This window comes from Anomaloglossus baeobatrachus, chromosome 10 (genome assembly GCF_048569485.1).
Source record: "Anomaloglossus baeobatrachus isolate aAnoBae1 chromosome 10, aAnoBae1.hap1, whole genome shotgun sequence".
NCBI lineage: Eukaryota > Metazoa > Chordata > Amphibia > Anura > Aromobatidae > Anomaloglossus > Anomaloglossus baeobatrachus.
The window spans coordinates 73,165,356-73,190,650 of record NC_134362.1 but is presented as its reverse complement, the minus strand read 5'-3'; the positions used below and the strand labels follow the sequence as shown (position 1 = coordinate 73,190,650).

Sequence of the window (25,295 nt, the reverse complement as noted above, 5' to 3'; positions counted from 1 at the left end):
GATACACTGCCCTTATCTCCAGAACATTGATCTGCAGGGAGGACTCTGGCTGAGTCCAGGTACCCTGGGCCCTGTGGTGGAGAAAGACCGCTCCCCACCCTGACAGACTCGCGTCCGTCGTGACCACCGCCCAGGATGGTGGTAGGAAGGATTTCCTCTGTGACAATGAAGTGGGAAGAAGCCACCACCGAAGAGAGGCTTTGGCTGCCTGAGAAAGGGAGACGTTCCTGTCGAGGGACGTCGACTTCCTGTCCCACTTGCGGAGAATGTCCCATTGAAGTGGACGCAGATGAAACTGCGCAAAAGGAACTGCCTCCATTGCTGCCACCATCTTCCCTAGGAAGTGCATGAGGCGCCTCAAGGGGTGTGACTGGCCTTGAAGGAGAGATTGCACCCCTGTCTGTAGTGAACGCTGTTTGTCCAGCGGAAGCTTCACCATCGCTGAAAGAGTATGAAACTCCATGCCGAGATATGTCAGTGATTGGGCCGGTGTCAGATTTGACTTTGTGAAATTGATGATCCACCCGAATCTCTGGAGAGTCTCCAGAGCAATGTCCAGGCTGTGTTGGCATGCCACTCGACAGGGTGCCTTGACAAGCAGATCGTCTAAGTAAGGGATCAGCGAGTGTCCCTGAGAGTGTAGGACTGCTACCACTGCAGCCATGACCTTGGTGAAGACCCGTGGTGCTGTCGCCAGGCCGAAAGGCAGTGCCACGAACTGAAGGTGTTCGTCCCCTATGGCGAAACGCAGGAAGCGCTGATGCTCTGGTGCAATCGGTACGTGGAGATAAGCATCTTTGATGTCGATTGATGCTAGGAAATCTCCTTGGGACATTGAGGCGATGACGGAGCGGAGCGATTCCATCCGGAACCGCCTGGTTTTTACGTGTTTGTTGAGCAGTTTTAGGTCCAGAACGGGACGGAAAGATCCGTCCTTTTTTGGCACCACAAACAAGTTGGAGTAAAAACCTTGACCCTGTTGCTGAAGAGGAACAGGGATCACCACTCCTTCTGCCTTCAGAGTGCACACCGCCTGAAGAAGAGCATCGGCTTGCTCGGGGGGCGGAGATGTTCTGAAGAAACGAGTCTGAGGACGAGAGCTGAGCTCTATCCTGTAACCGTGAGACAGATTGTCTCTCACCCAACGGTCTTGTACGTGTGGTAGCCAGGCGTCGCAAAAGCGGGAGAGCCTGCCACCGACCGAGGATGCGGTGTGAAGAGGCCGAAAGTCATGAGGAGGCCGCTTTGGGAGCGGTTCCTCCGGCGGTCTTTTTAGGACGTGACTTAGACCGCCATGAATCGGAGTTAGTCTGACCCTTCTGTGGCCTGTTGGACGAGGAGAATTGAGACCTGCCCGCGGGCCGAAAGGACCGAAACCTCGATTGTACCTTCCGTTGTTGAGGTCTCTTTGGTTTGGGCTGGGGTAAGGATGAGTCCTTTCCCTTGGATTGTTTAATGATTTCATCCAATCGCTCACCAAACAGGCGGTCGCCAGAAAATGGCAACCCGGTTAAGAACTTTTTGGAAGCAGAGTCTGCCTTCCATTCACGTAGCCACATGGCCCTGCGGACTTCCACCGAATTGGCGGATGCTACCGCCGTACGGCTCGTAGAGTCCAGGACAGCATTAATGGCGTAGGACGCAAACGCCGACGCCTGAGAGGTTAATGACACCACCTGCGGAGCAGAGGCACGTGTGACTGCATTAATCTGCGAGTGACAAGCTGAGATAGCTTGGAGCGCCCATACGGCTGCGAATGCCGGAGCAAAGGACGCGCCGATAGCCTCATAGATGGATTTCAACCAGAGCTCTGTCTGTCAGTGGCATCTTTGAGTGAAGCCCCATCTTCCACTGCAACTATGGATCTAGCCGCCAGTCTGGAGACTGGAGGATCCACCTTGGGACACTGAGCCCAACCCTTGACAACGTCAGGGGGGAAGGGATAACGTGTGTCCTTAAGGCGCTTAGAAAAACGCTTATCTGGACAAGCTCGGTGTTTCTGGACTGCCTCTCTGAAGTCGGAGTGATCCAGAAACGTACTCATTGTACGCTTGGGAAACCTAAAACGGAATTTCTCCTGCTGAGAAGCTGACTCAATTGGAGGAGCTGGGGGAGAAAGATCCAACACCTGATTGATGGACGCTATAAGGTCGTTCACTATGGAGTCCCCTTCTGGTGTATCTAGGTTGAGAGCGGCTTCAGGATCAGAGTCCTGATCTGCCACCTCCGCTTCATCCTCTAGAGAGTCCTCCTGCTGAGACCCTGAGCAGTGTGATGAAGTCGAGGGAAGCTCCCAGCGAGCCCGCTTAAGCGGTCTGGGACTGCGGTCCGTGTCAGAGACCTCACCTTGGGACCTATGAGTCACCCCAGGAGCACTTTGCTGCTCCAACCGAGGGGGGCCTGGGGTCAATGATTCAACAGTGCCCGGGGCCTGTGTTACCGGCCTGGACTGCAAGGCTTCTAGGATCTTAGCAGACCATTTATCCATAGTCTCAGAAAGTTTGTCAGCGAATACTGCAAACTCCGTCCCTGTCACCTGGACAGTGGCAGCCGGTGTTTCTACCTGGGCCGAGGGTCCCACTAGTGGCTGAGGCTCCGGCTGAGTGAGTGTCACAGGGGCCGAGCATTGCACACAATGAGGGTAGGTGGAACCTGCAGGTAGCATAGCCGCACATGAGGTACAGGTTGCAAAGTAAGCCTGTGCTTTGGCACCCTTGCTATTTGCGGACGACATGCTGTTATCTCCTCTGAGTACAAACCGGGAGGGTATATAGCCAAAAACCAACAGTGCGACCGTACAGAGTAAATGTATAGCATATAAACCTATATATATACACACTTCGGCACCCAGGGGGGCCAGCACCTAGAAACAGGTGCGGCTTACCGACCGCCCAAAGCGGTTGTGTGACCACCAGATTCCCTGCCTGGATCTCCCAGAGCCGTTTGTCTCTCCTCTCCAGCTTCAGAAGTGCTGACAGGAATGGCTGCCGGCGTTCTGTGAGGAGGAGGGGGCCGTGGGCGTGCCCAAGAAAGTGCGGGAATCTGGTGCCCCACGGTGCTCAGTGAGGGGGGAGGAGGATACAAAGTATGCTCTAGCCCTCAGCGCTGACGTCCAGTGCAGCGTCCCTCCCTTCCCCTGACTGGCAGGCCCGGGGGCGGGAATATGCGGTACTAGGCCGCAGAAGCCGGGGACTAGAGTTATAAGCGCGGCCGGCAAACAAGCGCGGTCAGCGCGGTAGTCCCGGCGCACTAACACACCCAGCAGTGCTGCAGCGTGTATGACACAAGCGCTCCATGCGCCGTCCCCAAGGGGACACAGAGTACCTCACAGTAGCAGGGCCTTGTCCCTGACGATACCCAGCTCCTGTCCAGCAGATTCCCCAGGGGCTGCGGAGGGAGCACGGTCCCAGTGCCTGGAGACCGATTAGGATCCCACTTCACCCAGAGCCCTTAAGGGATGGGGAAGGAAAACAGCATGTTGGCTCCTGCCTATGTACCCGCAATGGGTACCTCAACCTTAACAGCACCGCCGACCAGAGTGGGGTGAGAAGGGAGCATGCTGGGGGCCCTGTATGGGCCCACTTTTCTTCCATCCGATATAGTCAGCAGCTGCTGCTGACTAAATTGTGGAGCTATGCGTGCATGTGTGCCTCCTTCGCACAAAGCATAAAAACTGAGGAGCCCGTGATGCACGGGGGGGGTGTATAGGCAGAAGGGGAGGGGCTTTACACTTTTAAGTGTAATACTTTGTGTGGCCTCCGGAGGCAGAAGCTATACACCCAATTGTCTGGGTCTCCCAATGGAGCGACAAAGAAAGGCAACATCTCAAATAAGACTGTGTAACATACAAAATACACTTACCGTGTTTGCACCTCAGAAACACAGTGCTCCTATGATTCAAGGATGGACAATGACACATGGTCTGTGCATTAAGACCTCCCTACAGATACTAAGAAGATAATGACGTGTTAAAGTTAACCCCTGTCGTGCTGACCAAGAACGTCTTAACATCTGTTCCAGGATTTGACAACAGGCAGCATGGAGGATAAAGGTGACTAATGTAAATTACACTGCACAGACATCAAAGACTTCTGCTATTCTTCTACACTCATGAACTGTGGTTTATCAACATTGGCTATGGACTTTGTAATAAAGAATAAGGTTTATGGACTTTGATCTAACGATGATAAACGCAATACGGGACTGTATTAAATTGGTAACCATTCATTTTTTATCAAAGGATTTATTTCTAAGAGACTGTGTTTATGCTGGATTACATCGGAGATAAGAAGACATCAACTCAGAGGACATCATATGGTGACCGGATTTGTTTTTTGCATTTCTTTTTAGGTCTAGCGAAGTATAGATATACATTTTTATATGATTGATCAGTCACGGCCTATCATAACATGAATCCACATTATTATATTATTGAACTTACAACATGAATAATGCAAATTAATTATTATTCATCATTATTATTGATATTAATCCATTATCGCCAAATAAGGAAAGAAGATTTGTTATTTTAATGATGTATTAATTAATTTTCGGGGTTACTCCACCCGCTTCAAGGGGGGTTTGTAAAAACATTAAAATTAATACATCTAGTTATCAAATATTTCATAGTAAAACATATGTTCACAGTTCTGTTTATGTTGGAGGGCATAGTTTATTAATAAAGTTTTTATAAGGAATAAGTATTAAAATGCCCATATTGAATATATATATATATGTGCTGAGCATGGAAGGATATATTTATATTCTTCCAGAAGCTTCTAGAAGATTATGTCATGGAACTGTGTTCAGTTAAAACACCCTATATGGTTTGGACAGTTGCCATATAACACACGATGGAGGGGGCTAGTGGTCGCTCCTACACGTTGTCAGCTGTCAGAAGGCTCGAGGCTGCAAGATGAATACATGCTGTCCAGCCTACGATATATCCCCTGCCTTGCCATTCAGAACCCAAAGAAAGATGGATGAAGAATTCCCATTGATCAGTATGGACTAAATGAACTCTTTTTAAGTAAGCTAACAAAGTATATTATTTTTCCTTTCTGTAACTGAACCTTGGCAACCATTTTTAAATAGATAAAATACATTTATTTTTTACATTTTTGAAGTCCTTTCTTTCATGCGCTTTTACGTATTTGAAGAAAAATATATTTAAGAGTATATTTTTAACAGGGTCCCCCCGAAATTGGATCACCAGCCAAGGTAAAGCGGACAGCTGTGGTCTGGTATTCTCAGACTAGGGAGGTCCACTGTTATTGGACACTCCCCAGCCTAAATAGCAGGCCACAGCCGCCCCAGAAGTGGCGCATCCATTAGATGTGCCAATCCTGGTACTTCGCCCCAACTCATCCAGATGCGGTAGCAAACAGGGTAATATATGGGGTTGATGCCAGATGTGTAATGTCACCTGGCACCAAGCCCTGGGGTTAGTGATGTCACGGCGTCTATCAGATACCCGACATCACCAACCCAGTCAGTAAGAAATAAAAAAAAAGAAGAAAATAAACAAAAAAGTTTATTTGAAAAAACCCTGCCCAAAACATTCCCTCTTTCACCAATTTATTGAAAAGAACAATCAATTCCAGGTCTGGCGTAAGCCACTAAGGGGGTCCCACACCATAGTCAATGTCCCAGTCAGTCAATGAACAACAGAATGTTCCCCATTGGCTGGGAGAGCAATGCTGTGACCTGAGCTAACATCAATAGGTCAGCCCAGGACACTGCAGGGAATGACGAGAGCTGACTTCAGGAGGTTAGATGAGATAATTACCTGCAGTGACGATCTCCTGCACTGCTGACGTCAGCGCTGTCACTGACTAAGCCCGCCGCATTCTCAGCAGTATCGTGAGAGCCCGTGATGTCACCGCTAGCGACAGTCTCGGGCCGCCCGCGAGACAGGCATAGAAGGAAGTGACAGCGGTGACGTCAGCAGTGCAGGAGATCGTCACAGCAGGTAATCACCTCATCTAACCTCCTGACAGCAGCGATAGTCATCCCTGTGGCTGCCAGCACTGCAGCGTGAGAAGCTACTGACAGTGACACTGTAGGGCGGGCAGCCGCGGGGCTGGCAGGGAGCGGAACACAGACTGCACGGGCACCTAGAGGTCACACAGAAGTGCTTCTGTGCGGCGCCCAGGGAGTGTGACGTCTGTTTACTCTGCTTCGCTTCCTCTTCCTGTCATAATGACATCACTGCCCTGCAAAACCGCAGGCAGTGATGAACATTACCGCAGGTAAACCGCGGCTATACCGCACATCATTTGCTACCTGCGGTATACCCGCGGTATTTCACGATTACATTACAGTGACTGGAGTGAAATACCGCAGGTACCTGCGGAAAAGAAGTGACATGCACATTTTCTCAAAAAACTCAAATTCTGCAGAACGAATTTGAGAAAAAAAAAAAAAAAAACGCACTGTGCGCACAGCTATTTTTTTCCCCCCATAGGATTTGCTGGGAAATGTCTGCAGAAAGATTATAAACATTTCTCAAGAAATTTCTGCAGCAAAACCGTGGGTAAAAACGTAGTGTGCGCACAGGGCCTAATAATGTTTTACCTCAGGGAGCGTTCAGAAATCAATATTTTGTGGAATAACCATGATTTTTAATCACAGCTTTTATGCGTCTTGGCTGCTTTCTACCAGTCTTTCATATTGCTTTTGGGTCACTCCTGGTGCAAAAATGTAAGCAGTTTTGTTTGATTGCTTGTGATTATCCATCTTATCTCTTGATTGCATACCAAAGGTTTTCAATGAGGTTCAGGTCTTGAGATTGGGCTGGCCATGACAGGGTTTTGATGTGGTGGTCCTTCATCCCCACATTGATTGACCTAGTTGTGTTCCATGGCGCTTTGTCCTGCTGGAAAAAGGAAAAAAAAAAAAAATCCTCAGAGTTTGGGAACATTGCCTGAGCAGAAGCAACTGTTTTTCCAGGATAACCTTGTATACGGCTTGATTCAAACGTCCTTCGCAAAGATGTTTGTTGTATTTTCAGCTTTGAACAACACCTGGTCATCTACTGGTTAGATGGAGACCTGGAGAGGCGTACAAGCCAGTGTTTAGCACCCACTGTGAAAATTGGTGGAGGATTAGTGATGCTTCAGCAAGGCTGGAATTGGGCAGATTAAACTTTGTGAAGGATGAATCAAGCCGTATATAAGGTTATCGTGGAAAAACAGTTTCTTCCTCCTGCTCAGGCAATGTTCCCCAACTCTAGGACTGGTTTTGCCACTAGGACAATGCGCCACGCCACACAACTAGGTCAATCAATGTGTGGATGAAGGACCACCACATCAAAACCCTGAATGGCCAGCCCAATCGCCAGACCTGAACCTCATTGAAAACCTCTGGAATGCAATCAAGAGGAAGATGGATAGTCACAAGCCAAAACAAAGAAGAACTGCTTACATTTTTGCACCAAGAGTGGCATATCACCCAAAAACAGTGTGAAAGACTGGTGGAAAGCATGCCAAGACGCATGAAAGCTGGGATTAAAAATCATGCCTATTCCGCAAAATATTGACTTCTGACCTCTTCCTGAGATAAAACATTAGTTTTGTTTCTAAATGATTATAACCTTGTTTTATTTGCATTATTTTAGGTGTGAAGCATTGTACATTGTTTTGTTAATGTGACCATTTCTCATTTTCAGAAAATAAATACAAAATTTATAGCTTGGAAATTTGGAGACGTTGTCAGTAGTTTATAGAATATCAGAACAATTTACATTTTACTCAAAAATACACCTATAGAGAAAAATCAGAAAAACTGAAATTTTGGAAGTGGTGTCTTAAACTTTTGCCAGAGCGGTGTATAAATAATGGCAAATTGCCAACCAATAAGGGTGGACAACTAGGAGCACAACGGTGCCGGTCCGATAGGTGTTGCTTTTCTCGGTCTGGTGCCTCCTCCATCTTGTGCCTCCTGCCCAGCCCGCATGATGTGTCCTGCGTCATTCACAGAGGCCGCCATTGTGCTCCTACACACATTGATATGAGGGCAGAGCAAAAAAAGTATGGTGCGCAAGCATGGACTGTCTGACCTTACCCAGAGCATTACAGTACTTTGATCTTCCCGGCTGAGGGCACAGCAAAGTGCGCTTGAGCGAGGAAACAGCTAAAGCCAGGTGGACCGGCACCAGTATGGGAGGCAAGTACTGGGTCTTATTTTATCTGGGGGAAACTAGTGGAATCAGAAGGGGTTGTCCTAGTAATGGAGAACCACTTTAATGCTCACCCGCAGTATTTTACCTCTTATGAAACATCTGTAGAAGTACGCAAGTAAAGTTATTCTACTTCAGAGAATTCTAGCCGATTGCCCATATTAAGGGGATGCTTATTTTTGAGATATCAATAAGTGTATTGGAATCCAATATATTGTTTTCAGGGTAATTGAGTCTGTTTTTGAACACATCTGATGAGTTGCTGTTATTGCAGCAACAAAATGCATCAAGTTACAGCAACATCATCACAGACCTTGGGTTGGGTGTTTTTGGTTACACATTTCCATATGGACATTTAGGGATTTTGTGTTCACAATAAAAAGGTTGTGTTTTATTATACCAGTGAGGAATATTTATCTTGGGGATAGTGGAAGTTTCTAGTGATCCCTACTGTCACTCAGATAGCAGCAGATAAAAGGTTATATGTCACCAGGTTTGGTTTTCCCCCACAGAGCAGCATAATGCAAAGACATAGACCCTGATTCCAGCGATGTGTCACTTAAGGCCAAATCTCACTAAAGCCCACTTTACACGTTGCAATTAGTTGTACAATCGCATTTGCGATGTGACACGCCCAGGTTGCATACGGGATCTATGAGATTTCACGTTGGTCGTTCATTTGCTGTCACACAAGCGTTAGTAGTCTATGTTAAATTGGTCAATTTTATGTGCGATCCTTTAGATCATGTGTTCTGTGACGTATGCATTGGGCACCTTTTTTTTTTTTTTTTATTTATTGACTTGCCAAGCGTGTGTAATGTGTAGGGATGCGTTTTTACTATGTCATCTGCCATTCAGCGCTGCTACATGGCCGCTGACAGCAGACACAGACAGCCATGTAGCAGAGCTGAATGGCAGATGACAGCAGACACAGACAGAGCCGCACTGTCAGAATGAACTCGGGTGAACTTCACCCGACTTCACGGTCATGCTGCGGCTCTGTCTGTGTCGCGCCCTGATTAGCGGTCACCTGTGAAGGACTCACCGGTGACCGATAATCTCCTAAGTTACTGAAGTTAGCAGCCCTCTCTCATACTCACCAATCCCCGATCTCCGGCGCTGCACGGCATTCACACTGCTCCGGCGGCTTTTACTGTTTTGAAAAAGCCGGCCGCCCATTAAACAATTTCGTATTCCCTGCTTTCCCCGCCCACCGGCGCCTATGATTGGTTACAGTGAGACACGCCCCCACGCTGAGTGACAGGTGTCACACTGCACCCAATCACAGCAGCCGGTGGGCGTGTCTATACTGTGTATTGAAATAAATAATTAAATAATTAAAAAAAACGGCGTGCGGTCCCCCCCCAATTTTAAAACCAGCCAGATAAAGCCATACGGCTGAAGGCTGGTATTCTCAGGATGGGGAGCTCCACGTTATGGGGAGCCCCCCAGCCTAACAATATCAGCCAACAGCCGCCCAGAATTGCCGCATACATTATATGCGACAGTTCTGGGACTGTACCCGGCTCTTCCCGATTTACCCTGGTGCGTTGGCAAATCGGGGTAATAAGGAGTTATTGGCAGCCCATAGCTGCCAATAAGTCCTAGATTAATCATGTCAGGCATCTATGAGACACCCTCCATGATTAATCTGTAAGTGACAGTAAAAAAAACACACACACATGAAAAAATCCTTTATTAGAAATAAAAAACACAAACACATTCCCTCATTACCAATTTATTAACCCCCGACAAACCCTCCATGTCCGGCGTACTCCACAGTCCTCCAGCGTCGCTTCCAGCGCTGCTGCATGGAGGTGACAGGAGCAGCAGAAGACACCGCCGCTCCGGTCACCTCCACGCAGGTAATGAAGACAGCCGCGCGATCAGCTGATCTGTCACTGAGGTTACCCGCGGCCACCGCTGGATCCACCGCTGGATCCAGTGACAGCGGGTAACCTCAGTGACAGATCAGCTGATCGCGCGGCTGTCTTCATTACCTGCGTGGAGGTGACCGGAGCGGCGGTGTCTTCTGCTGCTCCTGTCACCTCCATGCAGCAGCGCTGGAAGCGACGCTGGAGGACTGTGGAGTACGCCGGACATGGAGGGTTTGTCGGGGGTTAATAAATTGGTAATGAGGGAATGTGTTTGTGTTTTTTATTTCTAATAAAGGATTTTTTCATGTGTGTGTTTTTTTACTGTCACTTACAGATTAATCATGGAGGGTGTCTCATAGACGCCTGACATGATTAATCTAGGACTTATTGGCAGCTATGGGCTGCCAATAACTCCTTATTACCCCGATTTGCCAACGCACCAGGGTAAATCGGGAAGAGCCGGGTACAGTCCCAGAACTGTCGCATATAATGTATGCGGCAATTCTGGGCGGCTGTTGGCTGATATTGTTAGGCTGGGGGGCTCCCCATAACGTGGAGCTCCCCATCCTGAGAATACCAGCCTTCAGCCGTATGGCTTTATCTGGCTGGTTTTAAAATTGGGGGGGACCGCACGCCGTTTTTTTTAATTATTTAATTATTTATTTCAATACACAGTATAGACACGCCCACCGGCTGCTGTGATTGGGTGCAGTGTGACACCTGTCACTCAGCGTGGGGGCGTGTCTCACTGTAACCAATCATAGGCGCCGGTGGGCGGGGAAAGCAGGGAATACGAAATTGTTTAATGGGCGGCCGGCTTTTTCAAAACAGTAAAAGCCGCTGGAGCAGTGTGAATGCCGTGCAGCGCCGGAGATCGGGGATAGGTGAGTATATGAGAGAGGGGGATAGACTGACATGGACAGAGAGTGAGGGACAGAGATAGTGACGGACTGACAGAGATTAGTGAATGACAGACATTGTGAGGCGCTTCAGAACGCAGCTTTTCAGCTGCGCTCTGAAGCGGACCTTTAAGCTGCGGTGCAGAGCGCACACCTGCGCACATAGCATCAGACACCGAAATCGTATGAGGGATGTCACACGTTACAATTCACTAGGTTCGTGCAACAAAACGCTCAATTCTAGAGAATGATACGGTGTTTGCGATCAACGGTTTTGCGTTCAATCCTGATCGCAAGTAGATGTCACACGCAGATACCTCACAAACGATGCCGGATGTGCGTCACTTACAACTTGACCCCAACGACGGATTGTGAGATATATTGAAGCGTGTGTAGCGGGCTTAAGCGACTTAGCTGGCGACATCGCTGCCGAGTCACGTTTTTTGTGACGTAGCAGCGACCTTGCTAGCGATGTCACTGTGACATCTAGCAACGACCTGGCCCCTGCTGTGAGGTCGCAGTTGTTGCTGAATGTCCTGGACCATTTTTTGGTCATTGCTCTCCTGATGTAAAGCACATCGCTGTGTTTGACAGTGGGAGCCAACTATCTGAATTTGCAGGGAGCTGGCTTCTGGTAACCTGCAGTAAGCTGGTAACCAAGGTACATATCGGGTATCCAAGCAAAGCGCTTTGCTTAGTAACCCGATGTGTACCATGGTTACGAAGCACAGCATCGTAACAGGTCGCTGGTGGCTGATCTCTTTTCGCTGTGCAGATCTGCCTGATTGACAGCTCTCCAGTGACCACTTAGCGACGCACCAACAATCCCTGCCAAGTCAGATCGCTGGTTGCATCGCTTAGTGTGACGGTACCCTTACTGTAGTTTTGATAAAAATCATTGTATCAGCAAGAGATCATTACAGGACTAAAACCTACTGCCATGTAGTCTATATTAAGGACTGGAAAACCAAAAGAAAAGGCAAACATCCAAATGCAATATATGCTTTATTAAATCAAAGGAGGTTTAAAAAAAAAAAAAAAAAAAGCGGTCTTTATCCGTAAGGATAAACATTACACTGCTGGGTTGTAGTTGGTACCGTGAAGCATATAGACATTTAAATAGGCAAATCATAAACCAAAAAAATAATACACACAAGTGTGTGTCAGAAATTGCCTACTGGTATGTAAACAATACAGTCACTGGTGAATATCATAACAACCAACTAGCACAAGGAACACCATCGTGTGAATACTCCTAGTACTAAGGAGAAACACTGATCAATGAATGCTATAACACCTCTTTGGACAGATAAGTTGCTCCATATTATGGCGCAATGATTGTACACTATGCATAGGCAGAAAGCTGCCAAAGTTATAGACAGCTCAGCATAAAAGGGACTGTCACTAGGTTTTGGTTCCCTCTTTTGAAAGCAGCATAATGTAGAGACTGAGACCCTGATTCCAGTGATGTGTCACTTAGGCTACATTCACACTTCCATCTTTTTGCATCAGTCACAATCAATTGTGTGACTGATGCATCGGATGTGTTGCAGATAGTGACTCAACTGATGTGACTTTTTACTGTTTGAAAGGGTATCAGCTGATCGTTCAGGCCCCTGGAACTGAATTTACAGTCGATCTTTGTTTTTTTACTGTGCGCATGCTCACAGTAAAAAAAACAATCCGCTGCACATATAACTCATTACATTGTGCGCGTTGCTCCCACCTGACGTTCAGTCACTCCATGACGGATCCGTTGCGGGATGGATGCAACGCAAGGCCATCAGTCGAAATCCATCTGTAATAAAAGTCTATGGGGAAAATAAACGGATTCCTGCAAAATATACTGCAGGATACCGTATTTCCTCAAGGCAACGGATTGCAACTGATGCAAAAAGACAGAAGTGTGAATGTAGCCTTACTGAGCTGTTTGCTGTCATTTTGAGAACATCAATGTTTAGGTTTTCTCTGCTGCAGATCTAGCACTTTTACGGATCTCATGAATATGCTGGACAACCAGCAGCACGCCAAGTAGTCCTCCACTGATAAAGTTAGTGTTTAATCAGTAGTAGATTAAAACTACACTAAGCTGCCCCGCAAATGACATCACTGTAATCAGGGTCTCTGCCCCTACAATATGCTGCTCTCAGAGTAGGTGGAAAAAACCTGGTGATAGATTCACTTTGAGACCCGCAACACACATCCGTTTAATTTGTACGTGTGCGGTATGTATTTGCACGTCCCGGAGACACGTACACACTGAGACCCATGTTATTCTATGGGTGATGGCACACACACGTAAAATCACACGGAACGTGTGACAAGTACGTGTGTGCGCTTTTCTACACGGACAACATGTCAGTTTTTGGCCGGCAGCACGCAGGCACGGACCCGCTTTAGTCTATGGGTCCGTGCCTGCACGTCCCGCACACGGAGTATGTCCGTGTTCAGCACGTTTCGTGCGTGTTTACACTAGCGATCTTTTTAAATTAAATTCAGTATAATATATATATATATATATATATATATATATATATATATATATATATATATATATATATGCCCCCCAGCCTAACAATATCAGTCAGCAGCCGCCCAGAATTGCCGCATACATTGTATGCGACAGTTCTGGGACTGTACCCGGCTCTTCCCGATTTGCCCTGGTGCGTTGGCAATCGGGGTAATAAGGAGTTAATGGCAGCCCATAGCTGCCAATAAGTCCTAGATTAATCATGTCAGGCGTCTCCCCGAGATACCTTCCATGATTGATCTGTAAATTACAGTAAATAAACACACACCCGAACAATCCTTTATTAGAAAAAGAAAAAAAACTACTAACAAATTGCCTTGTTCACCAATTTAACCCCTTAACGACCCATGACGTACCCAGTACGTCATGGCGAAATCGCAGTCCCGGATCCCCAGGGAGTCCAATTTGTTTAATCAAACAGTAGATTCAGGAAGGAGGGGACCTCTGCCTGACCTCAGGAGGGGTGGTGCCTCCTCCCCGAACCTACAGAGGCTGTGATTGGCTGACGAACGCCGCTCAGCCAATTACAGTCACTGTAATGTTCCAGCCATTGAAAATGGCTGGAACATTGAAATACAGCAGCACTGATCAGGGCTGCTGTAGCACTGGCCATTGGCTGGAGCTGGGTGATCGGTGCTTCACCCGCCCCCAGCTCTGATTGGAGAGACCGGTCTTGTGACCGATCTCTCCAAGGTGACCTGTGTCCGTCCCTGAGGGTGCCCATCGGTAAGTTGCTGCCCCCGCCGCCCGCCCGTCCCCGATCGCCCTGCCAGCCCCGCCCGTCCCCGATCGCCCTGCCAGCCCCGCCGCTGTCTCCGATCGCCCTGCCAGCCCCGCCGCTGTCTCCGATCGCCCAGCCCCGCCGCTGTCTCCGATCGCCCAGCCCCGCCGCTGTCTCCGATCGCCCAGCCCCGCCGCTGTCTCCGATCGCCCAGCCCCGCCGCTGTCTCCGATCGCCCAGCCCCGCCGCTGTCTCCGATCGCCCAGCCCCGCCGCTGTCTCCGATCGCCCAGCCCCGCCGCGGCCCCGATCGCCACCGCCAGCCCCGCCGCTGTCTCCGATCGCCCCGCTTGCCAGCCCTGCCGCTGTCGCCGATCGCCCCGCCGCTGCTCCCGATCCACCGCTGTCCCCGATCGCCCCGCCCGCCACGGTCCCCGCCGCCACGCTCGCCAAGGTCCCCGCCGCCACGGTCCCCGCCACTGTCCCCGCCGCCACTGTCCCCGCTGCCGTCGCACCCACCTTTTTCAGCTGCTGCTGCCCCCGAATCGGCCCCCACTGTTCCCGATCGGCCGCCGCCGCCTCCTTCATCAGCTGCCCCTTCTCCATCGCCACTACACCTCCTCTCCCCACATGTGCTGCAAGCCACCCTCCCCCCTCCATGTTCTGGGGGCCACCCTCCCCCCTCCATGTTCTGGGGGCCACCCTCCCCCCTCCATGTTCTGGGGGCCACCCTCCCCCCTCCATGTTCTGGGGGCCACCCTCCCCCTGGGGCCCCCCCTCCTCCATGTGCCATCTCTCTCTCCCATCAGACTCTGCCCCCCTCCCCGATCTGCTGCCTGCTCTCTCCCATCCTCTTCATCTACTGCCCCCTCTTACACTCCTCAATCTGTTGCCTCCTTCATCTGCTGCCTCTTCTGTCTGCTGTGATCCTGCTGCCTAGATCCATCCTGTAAGGTAGGTATCCCCATCTCACCTTCCTCCCCCCCATCCTCCGCCGCTCCTCCATCCGCTGCGCCCTCTCTCATCTGCCGCCCCGCTGCGCCCTCTCTCATCTGACGCCCCGCCCTCTCGCATTGCATTATCCAGCGCAGTTGCTCGCTTCCAGACTGGAGTGGATGATGCGATGCGAGACTCGTGCATTGCTCTCACGTTTGGCACTGGTCTTAGTGGCAGGCGCTCATTTTTTTTTTTTTTACTGATGTCTGTATTTTTTATTTCGCCAAACTAATTTTTTTTGTATGGGGTGGGGGTGGGGGGGGTCTAGTTTCCAAAATGGGATCACATGTGGGGGAGCTCCATTGTGTAGGCACCTCAGGGGGTCTCCAAATGCAACATGGCGTCTGCTAATAATTCCAATCAATTTTACTGTGAAATGGCGCTCCTCTTCTGAGCCCCGTCGTACGCCCAAACATTTGATTTCCACCACATATGAGGTACCTGTGTACTCAGGAGAAATTGCACAATACATTTTATGGTGCATTTTTTCCTGATACCCTTGTGATAAAAAAACTACCTGGTTGAAGCAACAGTTTTGTGGTAAAAAAAAAAAATGTTTCTTCTTTTCACGGCTCAACGTTATAAACTTCTGTGAAGCCCCCAGGGGTTCAAAGTGCACATCAAACATCTAGAAAAAATATTTGAGGGCTCTAGTTTCCAAAATGGGTTCACTTATGGGGAGCTCCATTGTTTAGGCACCTCAGGGAGTCTTCAAACCTGACATGGCATCCGCTAAGGAGTGCAGCTAATTTTGCACTCAAAAATTCAAATGGCGCTCCTTGCCTTCAGAGTCCTGCCGTGTGCCCAAACATTTGATTTCCACCACATATGAAGTATCTGCGTACTCAGGAGAAAATGCACGACACATTTTATGATGCAATTTTCCTGATACCCTTGTGAAAATACTAATTTTTATGGCTAAAGTAACATTTTTGTGTTAAAAAAGTAAAATTTTCATTTTTTCTTCTACATTGCTTTGGTTGCTGTGAAGCTCCTAAAGGGTTAATAAACTTCTTGGATGTGGTTTTGAACAGAGTGAGGGGTGCAGATTTTAGAATGGGGTATTTTCTGTCGCCTAGGTTTCTCAAATCACTCCAAATGTAATGTGGTACCTAAAAATTTTTGTAAATTTTGTTGAAAAAATGAGAAATTGCTGATGAACTTTGAACCCTTCTAACTTCCTAACGGAAATTTTTTTTTAAAAAAAAAAAAAAAAAAAATTGCGCTGGTGTAAAGCAGACAAGTGGGAAATGTTATTTAGTAACTATTTTGTGTGACATCTCTCAGATTTATGGGCATAAAATTTCAAATTTTGAAAATTGCGAAATTTTCAAAATTTTCGCCAAATTTTCACAAATAAACGCAAAACATATCGGCCTAAATTTACCACTGATATGAAGTACAATATGTCACAAAAAAACAATGTCAGAATCGCCAGGATCCGTTGAAGTGTTCCAGAGTTATAACCTGTCAAAGTGACACTGGTCAAAATTGCAAAAAATGGCCAGGTCTTTAAGGTGAAAATAGGCTGGGGGCTGAAGGGGTTAATAAGCCGAAAAAGCCCTCCATGTCCGGCATACTCCAGGATAGTCCAGCATCGCACCCAGCTCTGCTGCATGAAGGTGACCGGAGCAGCAGAAGACACCGCTGCTCCAGTCATCTCCACGAAGCAAATGAAGGGAATAGCGCGATCAGCTGAGCGGTCACTGAGGTTACTAGTGGCCAACGCTGAATACAGCTGATCGCGCTATTCCCTTCATTAGCTGCGTGGAGCTGTCAGGAGCGGCGGTGTCTGCTGCAGCTCCGGTCACCTTCATGCAGCAGAGCTGGATGCGACGCTGGATCATCCTGGAGTAAGACGGCCATTGAGGGCTTTTTCGGGCTTATTAAATTGGTGATGATGAGGGAATTTGTTAGTGTTTTTTATTTCTAATAAATGATTTTTTCAGGTGTGGTGTGGTGTGTGTGTATTTACTGTAACTTACAGATTAATCATGGAAGGTATCTCGGGGAGACGCCTGACATGATTAATCTAGGCTTTAGTGGCAGCTATGGGCTGCCAAAAACTCCTTATTACCCCAATTTGCCAACGCACCAGGGCAAAATCGGGAAGAGCCGGGTACTGTCCCAGAGCTGTTGTATATAATATATGCGGCAATTCTGGGCGGTTGCTGACTGATATTGTTAGGCTGGGGGGCTCCCCATAACGTGGGGCTCCCCATCCTGAGAATACCAGCCTTCAGCTGTATGGCTTTATCTGGCTGCCCGCACGCCGTTTTTTTTTTATTTATTTTACTGCACAGTATAGACACGCCCACCGGCTGCTGTGATTGGGTGCAGTGAGACAGCTGTCACTCAGCGTGGGGGGAGTGTCTGACTGCAACCAATCACAGGCGCCTGTGGGTGGGGAAAGCAGGGAATACGAGATAGAATATGGCTACTTTCACACATCAGTTTTTTCCCATCAGGTACAATCCGGAAAAAAACGGGTAAACCGGATCCGGTATCGCATTCGGTTTATCCCCATAGACTTGCATTGTAACCGGATTGTACCTGATGGCTTTGCGGTGCTTCCGTTTTTTTCCGGATGCGGCAAAAGTAATAAATGCGGCGGCCGGATAGAACGTTCCCTGCAACGTTGTTTGCTCCGGCAAAAAAAAAAACGCATCGCACCGCATCCGGCCGCTGCGGCGCATTTTCAATGCATGCCTATGGATGCCGGATGCGGCGCGATGCGGAAAAAAAAACGCATCCGGCCAACGCATGCGGTTTTTTCCACTGCACATGCTCAGTAGCGTGCCGCAACCGGAAAAAACCGGACCGGCCGCATGTAAAAACTTATGCAAAGGATGCGGTGTTTTCACTGCATCCGTTGCATAGGTTTCACAGCCGGATTGAGCCGCACGGCTCAAACCGGATGTGTGAAAGTAGCCTATGCTGGCCACTCATTAATCAAAGTAATTGTTGCCGCGTATTCTCTGCACAGCTGTTCCTCGCCGCGCTGGTGATCGGGGAGCGGTAAGTATGAGAGAGGGCTGCTCACTTCAGTCACTCGGGGGATTAGCGGTCACTGGTGAATCCTTCACAGGTGACCGCTCATCAGTACGCGGCACACAGAGCCGCGGCATGACAATGAAGTCGGGTGAAGCTCACCCGAGTTCATTCTCATCGCGCAACTCTGTCTGCTGTCAGCCGACATGTATCAACGACATTGTGCAACACACAAACGGACATTCCACGTACACATACACGGGCATTTTACACGTACACGGCTCGCATACGCCATCACACGGATGCCATACGTACCGGAGAAACGCCCAAAAAAAAAACGGAACACACCCGAAAAACAGACCGTGTCACACGGACTTTATTTTGCGGAAGTGTGTTTTAGGCCTAAAGGGAACCTGTCAGCAGAAATTTCACCCAAAACCTAAAAGATTCCCCCTCTGCAGCTCCTGTGCTGCATTCTAGCAAGGTTCCTGTTATTGTGCCCCATGTGAGACCAAAATAAAGACTTTATAAAGTCTTACCTTTTTGTATGGCAATCTTTTTTTATAGTCACGGGGGCGGCCTTTCTGGCGTCCGTTATTCTCCCTCCTGGTCCTTTATGCCGTCCCCCATCGCTCCTTTCCATACCTGATGACGCCGCATGCTCAGTGCCAGTCTCACGGGCCTGAGCACAGTGTGACGTGTTGCGCAGGCACGAGATTATGGGCGGGTACTTGCTGATTACAATCTCAGCGCCGCCCATAATCTCGTGCCTGCGCAACACGTCACCAGCGGTCACACTGTGCTCAGTCCCGTGAGACTGGCACTGAGCATGCGCAGGGACCGCTGGAGCACTGGGCGGCGTCATCAGGTATGGAAAGGAGCGATGGGGGGGGGGGGGGCGGCATAAATGACCAGGAGGGAGAATAACGGACGCCAGAAAGGCCGCCCCCGTGACTATAAAAAAAAGATTGCCATACAAAAAAGGTAAGACTTTATAAAGTCTTTATTTTGGTCTCACATGGGGCACAATAACAGGAACCTTGCTAGAATGCAGCACAGGAGCTGCAGAGGGGGAATCTTAGGTTTTGGGTGAAATTTCTGCTGACAGGTTCCCTTTAAAAGAACTGGTCAATATGTAGCAGATAAAACCACTTTCATCCCAGAAAGTGACTTTTTAGGAGTCAGGGTCTCTGCCCTAACATCATGCTGCTCTCAGGGGAGCTACAATCTGCTGAGATTCCCTTTATAAATGGATTGGTTGCCTTCACCCACATGGAGCTCGGCAATCAGCTCTGGCCTATGACAACCAGGGACATACTACAATACAATGCGCAAACAGTTGCAGGTTGCAGTGCCCAAGGGTGAAAGGGGGGGGGGGGAGCCGCAAAAGGAGAGAAAAAAAAAAACAAGTTTAACCCCTTCAGCCCCCAGCTTGTTTTCAACTTAAGGCCCCGTCACACTAAGCAACATCGCTAGCAATATCGCTGCTAACGAACAACTTTTGTGACATTGCTAGCGATGTTGCTGTGTGTGACATCCAGCAACAACCTGGCCCCTGCTGTGAGGTCGTTGGTTGTTGCTGAATGTCCTGGGCCATTTTTTAGTTGTTTCTGTCCCGCTGTGAAGCACAGATCGCTGTGTGTGACAGCGACAGAGCAACAACTAAATGTGCAGGCAGCAGGAGCCGGCTTCTGCGGACGCTGGTAACCAAGGTAAACATCGGGTAACCAAGAAGCCCTGTCCTTGGTTACCCGATATTTACCTTTGTTACAAGCCTCCTCCGCTCACACTGTCAGTGCCGGCTCCTGCTCTGTGCACATGTAGCTGCAGCACACATCGGGTTAATTAACCCGATGTGTGCTGTAACTAGGAGAGCAAGGAGCCAGCGCTAAGCATTGTGCGCTGCTCCCTGCTCTGTGCACATTTAGCTGCAGCACACATCGGGTAATTAACCCGATGTGTGCTGTAACTAGGAGAGCAAGGAGCCAGCGCTCAGTGTGCGCTGCTCTCTGCACGTGTAGCTGCGTGCGCTGGTAACCAAGGTAAATATCGGGTTGGTTACCCGATATTTACCTTAGTTACCAAGCGCAGCATCTTCCACGCGGCGCTGGGGGCTTGTCACTGGTTGCTGGTGAGCTCACCAGCAACTTGTGTAGCGTCGCAGTGTGACATCTCACCAGCAACCTCCTACCAACTTACCAGCGATCCCTATCGTTGTTGGGATCGCTGGTAAGTTGCTTAGTGTGACTGGACCTTTAAAGACCCAGCCATTTCTTGCAATTTTTACCAGTGTCACTTTGACAGGTTATAACTCTGGAACGCTTCAACGGATCCTGGCGATTCTGACTGTTTTTTCGTGATATTGTACTTCATGTCAGTGGTAAATTTAGGCCGATATATTTTGTTTGTGAAAATTTCAAAATGTGAAATTTTATGCCCATAAATCTGAGAGATATGCCACACACAATAGTTACTAAGGCTAGTTTCACGCTTGCGTTGGACGGGATCCGTTGCTATCCGCAGCCTTGAGGAATTACGGTAACCGTTACAGGAAACCGTTATATTCCTCATAGACTTCTATTAGCTACGGATAGCAACGGATGGTCTTGAATTGCATCCGCCCCGCAGCGCATCAGTTGTTTTGACGCTGACCGTCAGGCGGATGGAACGCTGCATGTAATGTTTTTTTGAGCAGCGGAAACCTTTATTTTTCACTGTGCATGCTCTTTTTTTTTTAATCACAAACTTTATTTTATTTCTCGGTGGCCGAACGTTCAGCTGAGCGCTCGGCCGCCGGCATGTCTGGGCGCCCAGCTGAGCGCTCGGCCGCCGGCATGTCTGGGCGCCCAGCTGAGCGCTTGGCCGCCGGCATGTCTGGGCGCCCAGCTGAGCGCTTGGCCGCCGGCATGTGAGAGCGCTCGGCCGCCGGCTATTAAGAGCGATCAGCTGATCGTTCACAATAGTCGGCTGCCAGTAAACTGTAAGAAGAAGAAAAGAGAAAAAAAAACAAAAAAACAAAAAAACAAAGCTTTCCGTTATTTTGTACGATCCGTAGCATTGCGTTGTGCCACTATATGCAACGCATCCGTTGCATGCGTCACACGCAATGCTACGGATCCCGTCCAACGCAAGTGTGAAACTAGCCTAAATAACATTTCCCACATGTCTGCTTTACACCATTTTTTGCAATTTTTGAAAAATATTTTTTTTCCGTTAGGAAGTTAGAAGGGTTCAAAGTTCATCAACAATTTCTCATTTTTACAACAATTTACAAAAAAGATTTTTTTTTTGGTACCACATGACATTTGTAGTGATTTGAGAAACCAAGGCAACAGAAAAACCCAGAAGTGACCCCATTCCAAAATCTGCACCCCTCACTCTGCTCAAAACCACATCCAAGAAGTTTATTAACCCTTTAGGAGCTTCACAGCAACCAAAGCAATGTAAGAGGAAAAAAATGAAAATTTTATTTTTTTACACAAATGTTACTTTAGCCATAAAATTTAGCATTTTCACAAGGGTATCAGGAAAAATGCACCATAAAATGTATTGTGCATTTTCTCCTGAGTACGCAGATACCTCATATGTGGTAGAAATCAAGTGTTTGGGCGCACGGCAGGGCTCAGAAGAGAAGGAGCCCCATTTCACAGCAAAATTGGTTAGAATTATTAGCGAACGCCATGTTGCATTTGGAGACCCCCTGAAGTGCCTAAACAATGGAGCTCCCCCACATGTGACCCCCATTTTGGAAACTACATGTAAAGCGGCCCTTAGGCAAGGGCCACATGAGAGAGCGATGCACAAATCTCACATTGCATCATCCGGCACAGCCACACACTCCTGTCTGGAAGAGAGCGACCGTACCGGATGATGAGATGCGAGACTCGTGCATCGCTCTCACGGGTGGCATTGGGCTGACCCTTACAATATTCAGTAAAAAATACTGGCGTTGACAATTACTACAGTATAATCTTACTGGCCCTAAACTAAGTTTATTTGTATTTCTTACTTAGTTTACAGAAAAAAAATCAGGACTCCCGCACGGATGTGCTGCAAAGGGCGGGGGGGGAGAGAGAGACTAGATGGGATGGGAAAAAAGCTGGATGGAGGATGGGCGAGGGCAGCAAGCAGATCAGGGTGAGAGCTGGTGGAGGGGGCAGCAGATGAGCATGGGAGAGAGCGCGCAGCAGCTCACGGAGGGGGGGGCAGCGGCTGTTCGGGGAGAGCGGTGGCAGATGGAGGCGGCTGCAGGAGATCGGCGGTGGATCGGGGGCAGGGGCGGCCGATTGGGAGGTCAGAGACTTACCAGGGCACTTGCAGAGATCGCTCCCCTCGGCTTCCACGGACAGAGTAAAGCTGAGGGGAGTGGTCTCCGGCCCCAGATCCACGGTGATTGGCGAGATCGGTCACAAGGCCGCTCTCTCCAGAGCTGGGGGCGGGTGAAGACCGATCACCCAGCTCCAGCCAATGATCAGGGCTACAGCTGCTCTGATCAGGGCTGGAATTCAATGTTTCAGCTATTTTCAATGGCTGAAACATTACAGTGGCTGTGATTGGCTGACGAACACCGCTCAGCCAATCACAGCCTCCGTAGGTCCGGGGAGGACGCACCACCCTTCCTGAGGTTAGGCAGGTCCCCTCCTCCTAGAATCCAAGGTTTGTGTGCACTGATTGCACTCACCAGGGCTCCGGGACCGGGATTTCGCCATGACGTACCCAGTACGTCAAGGGTCGTTAAGGCTCAGTCACCTTTCTCCCCATTCAGACACACATTTCCTATTGTCACATCCATGTTGTGAAAACAAAGTTATCCAAAAAGATGGCGTCAGCAGGTTTAAAGGGGCCGTGTTACATAGAGGGACTACATAGTGTGCACAGTCCCGGCCTCAGCTGTACGTACCCGGGGGCCCTGCCGCTGCTCACATGGCGTGTCCGGTATCTGCCGCACACCGAGGCCCGGGACACGGAGCGGTACCCCGGCTGCGCCACACGTCCCACCCGCCCGAGCACCGGCTCTGCCCACACTGCGGAATGAAAGTCTATATTTACCCCCTGTGTGCAGGCACCACAGCTGCGTCTCCTCACCTCTCCCGGTGTCCCGCTTGTTTATCTCCCGAGTCCCTGTCTCCCGACGCTGCTTCTTCTCCCGCTCAAACCGTTTCAAATCCAAACGGCTGCAGCCAAGATGCCGTGACGTCAGTGGGAGGAGCTAGGGAGCCATAGAGTCTCGCAGTGTGGAGATAGAACGTCGGAAGGAGGCTGCGCACCGGTCACGTGATTAAGAGCTGTCACTCAACATTCTGCTCGTGTTGTGCGCACTGCGCAGGTGTCTGGTTTCGTAATAGTCAGCGCCTGCCCCGAAGGGGCGCACAACGGGCCAGCGCCCCCTGCAGGGCAGGTAGTCAGCGGAGGAGCCGAGCGTGTGACTGACCGCACTGCAGCACCGAGCAGCAGCAGAGGCACAATGCGGGAAATGTGCCCTGTGTGCACGCTGCTTTTCTTGCTGCGTTTTTGGTGCAGTTTGTGGTTCTAAACTGCATGTATGACCGACCCCAGCAAAGTCTATGAGAAATGCTTTTCTTTTTCTACAGTTTTGGGCCCCTTTCACACGTCAGTGATTCTGGGACGTTTGTGCTTTTTTTTAAACGTACCAGAATCACTGACATACGCAGACACATTATAATGAATGGGTCTGCTCACACATCAGTGATTTTTCACTGCACGTGTCTCCGTGCGGCGTACCCGCGTGTGCGTGATTGCCGCACGGAGACATGTCCATTTTTTTCTGGCATCACTGATGTCCCACGGACCACGCAGTGGTGTGATCTGTGAAACACGTGCCAGAAAAAAACGTGCTTTTAAAATAAAAATCATTTTAACTCACCCGGCATCCAGCGATGTCGTCTGCAGCCCGTCCTCCCTGCTGCTTCTGAGCCGGCTCATTACTGTCGCGCATATTCATGATGCATGACACAGCCGACCCGGAAGCAGCTGCTGCGGGGGTCAGCGCCGGCCGGATGCTGCACCGCGGGAGCGATCAGGACCATGGAGAGCGGGAGCGCGCACAGGTGACTTAATTTCTAAGTGCAATCACGGGCCACGGAGAACGGAGCCCGGATTGCACTTAGACAACCCACGTGTGCCGTGATTCATGCCACACGCAGGGACATGTGCGTGTTTTATACGCCAGTGAAAACGTCCGTGTTTTTCACTGACGTGTGAAACGGGCCTTGGTTGCAGAAAAAGGAAGCAGCAGGTCTCTCTTTTTCTGCGGTTTTCCCTGTGTTTTGTCATTGACAATGTTAAAAAAAAATCCAGGGGCAAAAACGCACTGAAAGGCTACGTGCGCACGTTGTGTCCAGTATCTTGCAGAAATGAACACATCCTTTGTCAAATTTGGTTTTGACCACATAAATGCAGGAAATATGCATGCGTTTTACATGCTTTTTCATTACTTAAAGTCAGATGCGTTTTCAATACAAATACACTACTAAATAAAGTTTAAACATTCAAACACTAGGAAAAAAATGGAAAAAAAAGAAGATACACAATATAGCTAATTTTAATAAAAAGATTATTGTGATTTAATATTTATGTATAAAATAACGTTACAATATTGTTTCTCTCTTTTTTTAAAGTCGGAATGGATGTGAGGGCAAAAGGAAATGTCCTCACCTCACTATAATGCCAAAAACGCATGCTTTGATTTTGTCAAAAAAGCATGTAAAACGCTAGGATTTTGGTTTAGGATGCGTTTTGATAATTCACATTGACTCTAATGTTAGCAACATGCTGCAAAAATGGCAAAAACAAATTGACATGTTGCTTCTTCAAATGCAGAGACAAATTTTTGACACCAAAAACACAGCGTTTTTTTAAGCATCGTGCGGACAAGAAAGCCCTATTTCCCATAGACTTTGCTGGGAAATCAAAACGCATGCATTTTTGCATTAAAACGCTGCAGCTCAAAACGCTGCGGAAACGCAAGAAAAAACGCAAAGTGCGCACAGCCTAAATGCGGCAATAACGCAAAGATGCAGCGTTTTTATATTGTGGTGAGCAGCATTTTTGGCCAAAAAAAAACAGGAGTCCTCCACCTGTCA

General features: G+C 48.8%; 1 protein-coding gene across 2 annotated transcripts in view; it reads right to left on the bottom strand.

Moving 5' to 3' along the window:
* The window catches only part of INCENP (inner centromere protein), a 193,053-nt gene extending 169,666 nt beyond the window's left edge, over window positions 1-23,387 (bottom strand). The window contains exon 1 of one of the 2 annotated variants that reach the window (XM_075325190.1): window positions 23,242-23,387. The gene's annotated coding sequence lies outside the window, so the exon portion shown is untranslated. The remainder of the gene's footprint in view (window positions 1-23,241) is intronic. The other variant, XM_075325189.1, reaches the window with a different exon arrangement.
* Window positions 23,388-25,295: the final 1,908 nt, after the last annotated feature.